This window comes from Kogia breviceps, chromosome X (assembly GCF_026419965.1).
Source record: "Kogia breviceps isolate mKogBre1 chromosome X, mKogBre1 haplotype 1, whole genome shotgun sequence".
Classification (NCBI taxonomy): domain Eukaryota; kingdom Metazoa; phylum Chordata; class Mammalia; order Artiodactyla; family Physeteridae; genus Kogia; species Kogia breviceps.
Genome location: NC_081330.1, coordinates 22,700,230 through 22,712,397, shown reverse-complemented (window position 1 = coordinate 22,712,397; position 12,168 = coordinate 22,700,230).

The window sequence follows — 12,168 nt, the reverse complement described above, 5'->3', positions numbered from 1 at the left end:
TGGATAACTGGTTTTACTTACAAGGTGCCAAGGCAATTTGAAAGGGGAGTGTGGTAGGCAGGATTTTGGCCCTCATGACCTTTGCCCCTTCTTATTATACCTGTGTATGTTATGTTTCATGGTAAAGGGACTTTGCAGATGGAATTAAAGTTATGGACCGTAAATAGGGAGATCGTCCTGGATAATCCACATGGGCCTAATGTAAACACATGGGTTCTTAAAAGTGAAGGCAGAAGTGTCAATCAGATAGATGAGACAGAAAAAGAAGCAGGAGATATTCAAAGTATAAGTGGTACTTGACCAACCATTGCTAGCATTGAATATAGAAAGAGGACACAAGAATGGGGGTGGCCTCTAGAAGTTGGTAACAACCCTCAGCTGACAACCAGCAAGGGAACAGGGGCCTCATACCTACAATCACAAGAAACTGGGCCCTGCCAATTACCTGAATGAACAAGGAAATGGATTCTCCCTTAGAGCCTCCAGAAAGGAACACAGGCCTGAGAATCCCTTGATTTTGGCCCGGTGAGACCCATGTCATGCTTGTGAACTACAGACAGTAAGATAATAAATTTGTGTTGTTTCAAGCTCGTAAGTTTGTGGAAATTTATCACAGCAATAGAAAACTAACACAGGAAACAATAGTATTTTCAATAAGTGGTGCTGGAACAACTGGTATCCTTATGTAAAAATTGTAGAAACCTCAAATTGGACCTCATGCCATAAATAAAAATTAACATAAAATTAATCAGAAACCTAAAGATAAAAGATAAAACTATAATATTTATGGAAAAATAGCATATTTTCCAAAACTAGAAGTAGCCAATGATTTCTTATGTAGGACACAAAAGGCAGGAATTACTAAGAAACAAACACAAAAAAAAGTCAAAACGATAAATTGAGCTTCGTTAAAATAAAAAAAAATTCTGCTCTTTGAAAGGCACTATTAGTAAAATAAAAAGGCAAAATATGTACTGGGAGAAAATATTTGTAGAACATGTATCTAACCAAGGACTTACATATAGACCATATAAAGGACACCTACAAACCAATAATGAAAAGATAAATAACCCAATAAAAATGTACGTGACACAAAGATGTACAAGTGTTTAATAAGCACACAAATAGACACTCAACCTTACTAATCACAAAGGAAATAAGGAGTTAGAATTTAAGTGCACTTGGGCATAAGGAGATGTTTAGGGCATTGGGAATGTTTCTTGACAGTAGTAGCAGTTACATGGTTTTGTATATATGTCAAAATTCCTCAAATTATAGATTTAAAATGAGTACATTTATGTATAAATTATGACTCCATGAAATTGATTTAAAATATGATTTACAGGATTAAACAAACAATAACAATGACAGATCCTTAAATGATACTCAGAAGTTTAGCAGATTCTAAGTGTCTAATTTTGCCTTTCAAGTCACTGCCCAATTTCGCCCAAACCCACATTTCCACACTTCTCTCCTGCCACTAGTCTGCATACACCAAAAGTGATTTCCAGGTGTCCAGGAAAACATGACTATTTATCGTTCTGATATTTTCTATCTTCTTTCCCTTTTTTTCAGACTCTTTATTTTTTCAACTTCTCTATGACACCTTTCCTGAATCCTCCCTTTATATGCACTTCTCTTGATCTGCCCAAAACTTTTCTTTTTGTATTTTCGTTATGTAAATCTTACTAGAACTAAGACATGTATTTCACTCTCCATCACTGTACCTTGTCTGTTTTATTGAATATAATAGTCCCTATATAAATAATGAATGCATGAACAAATGACTGAGTGAATATATGAATACAAAAAGGTATGAGAGGCAAAGAAAATTAGGGACAAAAGTGTTCACTAGGTCAACAAAATTTTCAGTTAAATATAATTTTTCTCTCCTATTTTTTGTTACGACTTGTAAGATGTAACTAAAAAATTCAGTCAAGTAGACACTAACATATCAAGTACAAGTTGATAATTGTCACAATCCAAAAGAATAGCTTTCAAATAATGAGCAAATCTCCTGGAAAATATAGTGGCACACTGACAACTATCTGCCTTGGAAAATTAAGTGGTCTTTTAAATATCCAAAATTATTTATCTGTTTCATGCTGAAATGGGGAGCATTGCATGATGCTATCATATGTTGTTACATTTTGGTCATTCTCCACTTTTCGGAGTTAAATACTATTACTATATTTCTTCTTCTCTCACCCCGCATCCTCCTTACAAATCCATTATGTTTGGAAGGTCTTTGACATTTTCAATAAGTTTAAAAAAGCTTATTTTCAATAAGCTGAATGTTGAAACTATTTTATTGTTGCCATTGATAAAGTATCTTCCCTATTTCATTAAACATTAAGTGAAGACCCATGGGGTCTAAAGAAAATGTATTTCCATTTTTTCTCTTTGCTCTTGAGAATGATTTATGAAGTACAAATACATTCATAAACTGAGATACCATACCCTAGGGAAAATAGCTGGAATTTAGTCCATTGTTAGTGGTTCACATTATAGTCTCTACCCAATTTACATGGTGAATTTAAGTCATATTTAACCACAACATGTCATCCCAGATGATGAGAAATAGGAAAAGCAAACTTCTATTTGTTATCCAGATCAAAAACTTTAGAGTAATTTAGAATCATGTGTCTATTTTACATGGTTGAATCTAAAATTATATCACCACAATGGAGTTCAGTTCATTAAAGGGTATTTATTCAGAGGAACAGCCTTCTTCCTGCTGTATTTTCATATGACTTGAGCTATTGATTCAGCTTATGTTTTCACAAAATGACACAGAAAATAACAGCATCACAGAATTGAGGTTGGTTTTTAATCTGTATTTATTGTACCAATCAGAAAAACCATAGCTTGGATTCTTTTTTAAACTTTTAAAATGTATGTGTATTAAGTTATGGTCATCCTGCCCTTGAATTTTCCATTGACTACATCATGATGCCCTAAATATTATAGGAGGGTAGGCATACTTTCTCACATCATCCAGAAGTAATTCAGCAATAATCTAAAATAGCTAGTACAATTCTCACTGTGATTACCAAAACTTTAGAGAAAACCTTTAACAAAAGCCGGGACCATCTAACAAATTGGTACAATTATCAGCATGAGCAGCTAAGGGGGAAACTGCCTTTGAATAAAATAGGCCTTTGATTTTCCAACCACCTTCTTTTATTCTATGCCCTTGTTCAAGGTCACTATCCAGATTAAAATCCTTCTTTGGTTTGTCATTGCCTATAAGTAGGGTTTGCTTGGGGCAATTCCAGTTTATACCTGTAGCCCTGTCATTATCATTAATAGTTCCACCTTTCCATCTCAAAAGTGTTACAGCTTAGATGATATCAACCTATCCATAGGATAGAATCACTAACCCAATTTATGAACTTCTTTATAGTCTGGCCCCCAGCTGTACTTCCCACTCTGTCTTTCCTACTTGTACTTTACCCTCCAGAAACAAGAAACTATTTACCCTGAAAATCCCGTGCATTGCTATACTTTTATATTCTTGCACAAATAGTTCTTTCTGCCTGAACTGTACTTCCTCTGCTTTTTTCACATAATGATTTTTTATCCATTCTTAGAGGCACGAACATCAAGTCCTCTGTGACAACTTACCTAATTACCCTAGGCTACGAATCAGAAAGCAGTTTCAGCTTGTTTTGTTACAAATGGATTGTTAAAGCATATTTCCGTTTAGTGAGAAATTGCCTGGAGCCATTAGCAAAGGAGTTCTGCCACAGGCAAGGGAGAATGTGGCAGGTGAGCCTGCTACTTACTATTCCTTCCCTAAACAGTGTTTGATGCCCCCTGCTCTGTGGTTTGGGGTACTGAATTTATTTATATATTTTATATCACTGTGCTAAGCAGAATTCTCAGCTAGACTCCAAGATTTCCACTCTCTGGTGTATATGCTCTGTATAATCCTCTTCACTTGAGTGTGGACAGGGCCTGTGAATATGATGGGATGTTACTCCTATTATTAGGGCACTAACTAGTTAAACTTGAGTTCTTCAAAAGGAATATTATCCCGCACGGCCTGACCTAATCAGGATGGCCTTTAAAAGGGACTGAGCCCTTCCTGAAGTCAGAGAGATTTGAAGTGTAAACCTGAATGATTTTTAGAAAGAATCCTGAGCTCCAGATCAAAACATAGTTCAGCCAACACCTTGATTTCAGTCTGGTGAATCCCTGATCAGAGGACCCAGCTAACCTGTGCCTGGACTCCTGACTTACAGAACCGTAAAGTAAGAAATAGATGTGTGATTAAGTTGTTAGGTTTGTGATGATTTGTGGTGTAGCAGTAGAAAACAAATATAATCACTTAACACACTGATTAATATTTACTTTTATTTAGCATTATGTAGTTTTGTTTGTTTGTTTGTTTTGTTTTGTTTGTTTTTTTTTGCGCTACCCGGGCCTCTCCCTGTTGCGGCCCCTCCCGCTGCAGAGCACAGGCTCCGGACGCGCACGCCCAGGGGCCATGGCTCACGGGCCCAGCCGCTCCGCGGCATGTGGGATCTTCCCGGACCGGGGCACGAATCCGTGTCCCCTGCGTCGGCAGGCGGACTCGCAACCACTGTGCCACCAGGGAAGCCCTGCATTACGTAGTTTTAAAAAAATAATTGCTTAGTAATAATTGCAGTGAGTTTCTTGAGGACAGGGACTACTATGTTTTATTTTCTTTATTATACTCAATGCCTATCAAAGTCTGTGTACTAAATGAATATTTGTCAAACGAATGACAGTGCCCGATTTCCTCTTGTCACATAGGGCTCCAAGGTAGAGCTAACCACATATGTCCAATTAGTCCAGGAAACGCCCCACATCCTAGATCTCTCCCTCCTACATTTTCCCGTATCCAAATTTACCTGCTGGCAGGGTCTGGTTATTAGAAACTTATTCTCTGCTTTTCATATCAATAGCTGCTACCCTTTCTCAATTGTTCTAGAGAGAGAATTAAAATTAAGCACAAATTCCCTAAGGCATTCCTTGTATGTAATGAAGTAACTCTACTTGTGCACCTAGAATGGTTCTAGTTCCATTCTATCTTTGGGGAAATTTAGAAAAGAATCACTCAAATAGTTTTTTTTTTTTTAATGTTCTGTGTTTTAGATGAGGAACCCATTCACTCTAAACATGAATGGCTTTATGTGTTATCCCTCCTAGTACCATATTTTTTTAAATCAAGAATTCCTGTTTCCACTGGAATTAACATATTGAAATCATGTCAAGCACCATGCAAAGTCACCCATAAACTGTTTTGTAATAGCATTCAAATTCTTCAAATAATTGTACATACTCCACTTCTAGGACCAGCAGAAAGTTCCAGACCTTTACATCCAAAATTAAATAATAAATTCCACAGCCCTTTCCACTTTGTGAATGCTGATATTTGTACATATTTTTGCACAAGTTTAATTACTTCTTTAAGATATAGAAGTAGACATGGTGTGATGTACATTGCAGAATTGTCCTCAAAAAAAGGTGGCAAAAATTTAACTTAGCACCACACTGGGCCTAAGGTTTCTCCAGTGAGAAAAAGAGAGCCCAAGGTGAACATTCAGGACACTTCTGGGGAGAACCACTTGGTTTTCATCTCAGGGATCTTGGGGTAATCTGTGGAGCTGGACCATGTGGGATCAAATAGAAACAAGGATTACAGCAACCGTGCTCAGATCTTGGCAGACCATGTTCTGGCAGGTGGTGGCCCCCAAGTTGAGAACGCAGCCAGTGGCTTGGCCCATTTGCAGAGCTTAAGTGGTAGCTTTGTCTGGCCAGGGAGCTCAGTAGGTGGTTCTGCCTAGTATGGGTCTCCAGCTAACATATCATACTGGCAATGGAGCCCATTCTTTTTTTTTTTTTTTTTTTTTTTTTTTTTTTGCGGTATGCGGGCCTCTCACTGTTGTGGCCTCTCCCGTTGCGGAGCACAGGCTCCGGACGCGCAGGCCCAGCGGCCATGCCTCACGGGCCCAGCCGCTCCGCGGCATGTGGGATCCTCCCGGACCAGGGCACGAACCCGTGTCTCCTGCATCGGCAGGCGGACTCTCAACCACTGCGCCACCAGGGAAGCCCGAGCCCATTCTATATACAGTCCTCCTCAGGCAGGGAAGCAAGTTCACTGCCCCACCCAACTGCTTAGCATAGCCTCTGGTTCACCCCACCAGGAAGCCTAGCCATAGATGTCTGGCAGTAGCGGAGCACATTCTGTGGCCCACCTGGACAGGGAAATGAGTTAGCAGCCCTTCCTGTGGAGCATAGTCTCCAGTCCTGCTCTACCAAGAAGCTTAGCCAGAGTACCAGGGCAGCTGCAGAGCTCTTCCTCCAGCCCTGCCTCACAACAGAGGACAGCCTATGGACTAGCACAATTCCTGAGCAAAGCCTGTGACCTTGCCCAGACAGGGATACCAGCCCTGGTATCTCACTTTTTTTTTTCTTTCTTAAATAAATTTATTTATATTTATTTATTTTATTTTTGGCTGTGTTGGGTCTTCGTTGCTGCGCGCGGGCTTTCCCTAGCTGCAGCGAGCAGGGCCACTCTTTGCTGCGGTGCGCAGACCTTTCACCGCAGTGGCCCCTCTCTGTTTCAGAACGTGGGCCCCAGGCATGCGGGCCTCAGCAGTTGTGGCTCGTGGGCTCTAGAGCTTAGGCTCAGTAGTTGTGGTGCATGGGCTTAGTTGCTCTGTGACATGTGGGATCTTCCCGGACCAGGGCTCAAACCCATGTCCGCATTGGCAGGCGGACTCTTAACCACCAGGGAAGCCCCTCACTTTTTTGAGAAATTGTAAGTAGTATTGTATTTTAAACTTCGGTGTCTACATGTTGATTGCTAGCATGTGGAAATACAATTAATTTTTGCGTGTTTTCATATAGCCTATGATCTTGCTGAAATCGTGTGTTCTATGATTTCTTTTTGTAGATTCTCTGGGATTTTCTATATAGACAATCAGATTCATCTCCATATAAGGACAATTTTACTTCTTCCTTTATGATTCATATTTAATTAATTTATTTATTTACCTTCTTGCAATATCTAGGATTTTCATCACTATGGTAAGTGAGAATTGTGAGCAAGGACATCCTTGCATTGTCCATGAACTTAGGAGAAAGCTTTTTCACCATTACATATAACGTTAGATGTGGTCTCTTTGTAGATAGTCCTAATTAAGATGAAGAAGTTTCCTTCTATTCCTATTTTTCTGTAAATATTTATCATGAATGAGTATTGAATTTTGTCAAGTGCTTTTTCTGCATTGATTGATATGCTCATGTGATTTTTTTCGTTAGGCTTTTAATATGATGAATTATACTAATTGATTTTCAAATATTTAACCAGGCTTGCATACCTGGAAAAACCTTACTTATATGGTCATGGTGAATAATTCTTTGTATATATTGCTGAATTCTGTTTGCCAATATTAGTTAAGGGTGTCTGCATGTATATTCATGAGGGATAATGGTCTGTAGTTTTCTTGTATTCTCTTTGTCTGGTTTCAGTATCAGGGTATTACTAACTTCAGAAAATGAATTGGGAATTGGTGTTAATTCTTCTTTAAACATTTGATAGATTTCTAGATTTTGGGGGGGAGTTATTAAATTACCAATTAAAGTTCATTAATAATTACACTTCTATTAAAATTGTATATTTCATATTAAGTAACTTGAGGTAGTTTTTGTTTTTCAAGAAATAGGTCCTTTTCACCTAATTTATCAAATTTATCTGTGAAGAGATTTTTGTAGTTTTCTCTTATTATCCTTTGATGTCTTTAGGGTCTGTATTGATATCCTTTGTTTTATTCCCAATGTTGATTGTATGTATCTTTGCTCTTTGTCAGTCTTGCTCGACATTTGTCAATTTTATTGAACTTTTCAAAGAATCAAATCTTTAGTTTCACTGATTTTCTCTATTGTTTTCCTGCTTTCAATTCCATTGATTTTTTAAAATCTTTATTATATTCTTTCTTCTATTTTCTTTGGACCTATTTTGCTCTTCTTTTCCTAGGTTTTTGAGATGGGAGCCTAGATTATTGATTTGAGACTTTTATTTTTTTCTAATGTACATGTTCAGTACTATAAATTTCCATCTCAGTACTGCTTTAGCTGCTTCCTACAAATTTTGATATTTTTAACTTTCATTTTCATTCATTTCAATGTACAGTTGACCCTTGAACAATACAGATTGGAACTGTGTGGTTCCCCTCATACGTAGATTTTTTTCAATTGTAAATACAACAGTACTATACGATCTGCGCTTTGTTGAATCTGCAGATGTGGAACCGAGATATGGAGGAACCATGTATACAGAGGGCCGACTATAAGTTACATGTGGATTTTCGACTACTCAGAGAGTCAGTGTCCCTAACCCCCATGTTGTTCAAGGGTCAACTGTATATTTTATTACCCTATGAGACTTCCTCTTTGACACATGCATTATTTAAATGTGTGTTGTTTAGTTTCCAAGTGCTTGGATTTCCCTAATATCATTATGTTATTTAATTTAGCTTGATTTCATTATGTTTAAAGAATACACTCTGTATGATTTCAAATGTTTATATTTGTTGAATTCTCTTTTTTGTCTGAGGACATGGTCTATCTTGTACATATTGTATGGAAACGTAAAGAATATGTATTCTGCTGTTGTTGGGTAGAGTGTGCCGTAAATGTCAATTAGAACCTGTTAGATGATGGTGTTGTTTTCTTCCATGCCCTTGCTATATTCTACTTAGATATTTTATCAGTTGTCAGAAGGGTGTTAAAGTATTGTAGATTTGTCTATTTCTTCTTTCAATTCTATGAGGTTTATCTCCTATAATTTGCATTTCTATTGTTTGATGTATACACATTTAGAGTTTCTATGTGTCCTTGGGGTATTGACTCTTTTATATAATATCCTTCTCTGTCTTTGGCAATTTTCTATGCTCTGAAGTTGATTTTATCTGATATTAATATAGCCGCTCCTGCTTTTCTTTGATTAAATTTTGCATTATATATGTGTGTGTGTGTGTGTGTGTGTGTGTGTGTGTGTGTATTTACTTCAACCTGACAATATTACTATATTTGAAGAAAGTTTCTTGTAGACAGAATACAGCTGGGTCAGGCTTTATAAATCCATTGTAATAATCTCTGAATTTTAACTGGCATATTTAGATCACATACATTTAATATAATTATTGATATGTTAGGGCTTAAGTCTGCCATTGTAATCTTTTGCTTGTCTTTGTTCTCCCCACTTTTGGTTGACTCTTACTTTTCCTACCTTCCTGTGGGTTATTTGAACTTTTTTTACAATTCCATTTTGATTCGTTTATAGTATTTTTGAGTATCAAAGGCTCAATAAGACATGGTCCCTGCCCTTGAGAGAATCATAGCGAACAGCAGTAGTTCTCAACCCTGTATGAACATCAGGGTAACCTGTTGAGATATATATATACGATAGATGATAGGTAGATAGACATTATAGAGACATTATATATTATATCTCTAGCTCACTCTATCTATCTCTCTTCCTGTATCCTGCTTAGCAATTCTAATTTTGTGGGACTGAGTTACGACCCAGAGTCTGATGTTTAAAACCTCCACAATTTGATTCTTTTTGTTGTTTATAACAACTTTATTGAGATATAATTCACACATCATAAAATTCACAACTTTAAAAGTGTGTAATTCTTTGGTTTACAGTATATTTACAGAGTTTTGCAACAATCAGAAGTATCTACTTTCTACCTCTATGGATTTGCTTATTCTGGACCTTTCATATAAATAGAATAATAAAATAGGTGGTCTTTTGTTACTGGCTTCTTTCACTTGGCATTTTTTCAGGGGTCTTCCATGTTATAGCATGTGTTATACTTTATTCCCATCTACTGTTGAATAATATACCATTGTATAGATATACCGTAAGTTGTTTATCCATTTTTCAGTTGATCACTATTTGGGTTATTTTTACCTAATGGCTATTATTAGTAATGTTGCTATAAGCATTCTTGTACAAATTCTGTGTAGGTCCAAAGTTTGATTCTGATATCCTACTAAAACTGTGAACCAATAATCTAGAGCATCACTGTCTATTATAATCTTCTGCAATAGTGGAAGTAGTATGTACTGTCAACATCCAAAGTGGTAGCTGCTGGCCAGATGTTATTATTAACCACTTGTCAGAACTGTGGTGAAATTTTAATTTTATTTCATTTTTATTAATTTTAATTTTACTAGCCACATGTCACTAGTGGCTACCATACTGGACAGCATAGAAGAAGACCTGGATTTAGGAAGGTAAATATTGACAATAAAATATGGATTGGAAAAGTGTGAGGATGTAGGACAATATAGGAAATTATTTTAAAATTCCATTTTGAGGAGACAAGGGTCAGAACTAGGCCAGTAGTAGCAGGAAATAACCTGAGGAGAAAAATCCAAGAGACATCTTATACTAGACTTGAATAGGTTGATGATTTAGGGGAATGGAGAGGGAGGAGTCTAGTCTTAAGCCCTGCTATATGTCTAGGCCTCACCTTGATATGTGTACATCTGTTTAGGCTTGTTTTTTAATGTTTAGCAACACAGAGGCATTCCCTCTAAACTCTGCCATTATTCAATTGACTAAAATCTGGAACTCATTGGTAGAAAAAGTGTATTCACTACAGATGTGAACATATTAACAGTTACCATTACAATTTTAAGGATTGCCATTCTTATTTTTTTATTTAATTAGAAGTTTCAATATTTATTTTTACATAGAAAAATACACTTAGCATGCAATGCTTGTGCTATGATTATACTGAATAAATAACCAAGGAAAAATCTATGACTCTTAACTTCAGAGATGAATTTGTAATGTACAGAGGTTTTCCTATCACTATTGTCTTAAGATGGATATTCTTCTATTTTATATTTGCAAAGCATATGAGGAACTTGGGTAGCAGTTATGTAGTAGCTACTGTAAAATATTACTGAATTCACAGTGCATGTTTATTCTTTCAGGTTCTATCATTATATTATTTAATTGTTAATGGAAAGAGAATTAGGGAACAGTGCATGCTTGTTTTGACAGTGGCAGCTCTAATGATTAGTAAAAATGTAGTCAATAAGACACATTTTATGAAAAAACAATGAAATATATAACTATCCCTCTCCTCATCTCAACCATGTTTTTCTCAGCTTGTCTTTCAGCTGTAGAATATACTTATAATACAGTGATAAACAATGTACAGTGATGTAAGACATACATTCCCTTTACATTTATTGAATGACTAAGATAAAAGCTTTTTCAGTGGGTTTTCAGAAGAGTGATATATCTCATTTTATTAACTCAAACGTTTAATCCTTGTTCTGCTTCTTAATTAGCTGTATGACATGAGTAAACACATTCACTCTGGTTTAACTTTAATCCTCTATAAAATCATATGGTTGTCAGTAAACAGGGATATTCAAATTACAACAATAACATGTTTATCCACCAGACTGGAAAAAAATGAAAATATTTAAAAATATCAAGTGTTGGTGAGGATATGAGACCAAAGGAATTTTTTGTGTGTGTGTGTGGTACGCGGGCCTCTCACTATTGTGGCCTCTCCCGCACCGTTGCGGAGCACAGGCTCCGGACGTGCAGGCTCAACAGCCATGGCTCACGGGCCCAGCCGCTCCGCGGAAGTGGGATCTTCCCGGACCGGGACACAAACCCGTGTCCCCTGCATCGGCAGGCGGACTCTCAACCACTGCGCCACCAGGGAAGCCCAAAAGGAAATTTTATACACCATTTACAAGAATAAAACTTGACACAGCCAGTGTTAGTTTTCTATTGCTGCCCAACAAATTACCACAAACTGAGCAGCTTAAAACAATCTCCATTTATTACCTCACACTTCTGTAGGCTAGAAGTCCAGGCACAACATAACTGGGTTATCTGCTTAGAATCTTACAAGGGTGAAATCAAGATCTTGGTCTGCCTTGTTTTTGTCCAGAGACTCTGGGGAAGATCTACTTCTAAGCTTGTTCATGCTGTTGTCAGAATTCAGTTTTTTGTTTATGTTTTTGTCTTTTTTGTGTGTGTGTGGTTGAAGGACTGAAATTCACATTTTCTTGCTGATTGTTGGTTGGGGGTCACTATCAGCTCCTATAAGCCACCCACAGATCCTATTAATGTCACTGCTCCATCTTCAA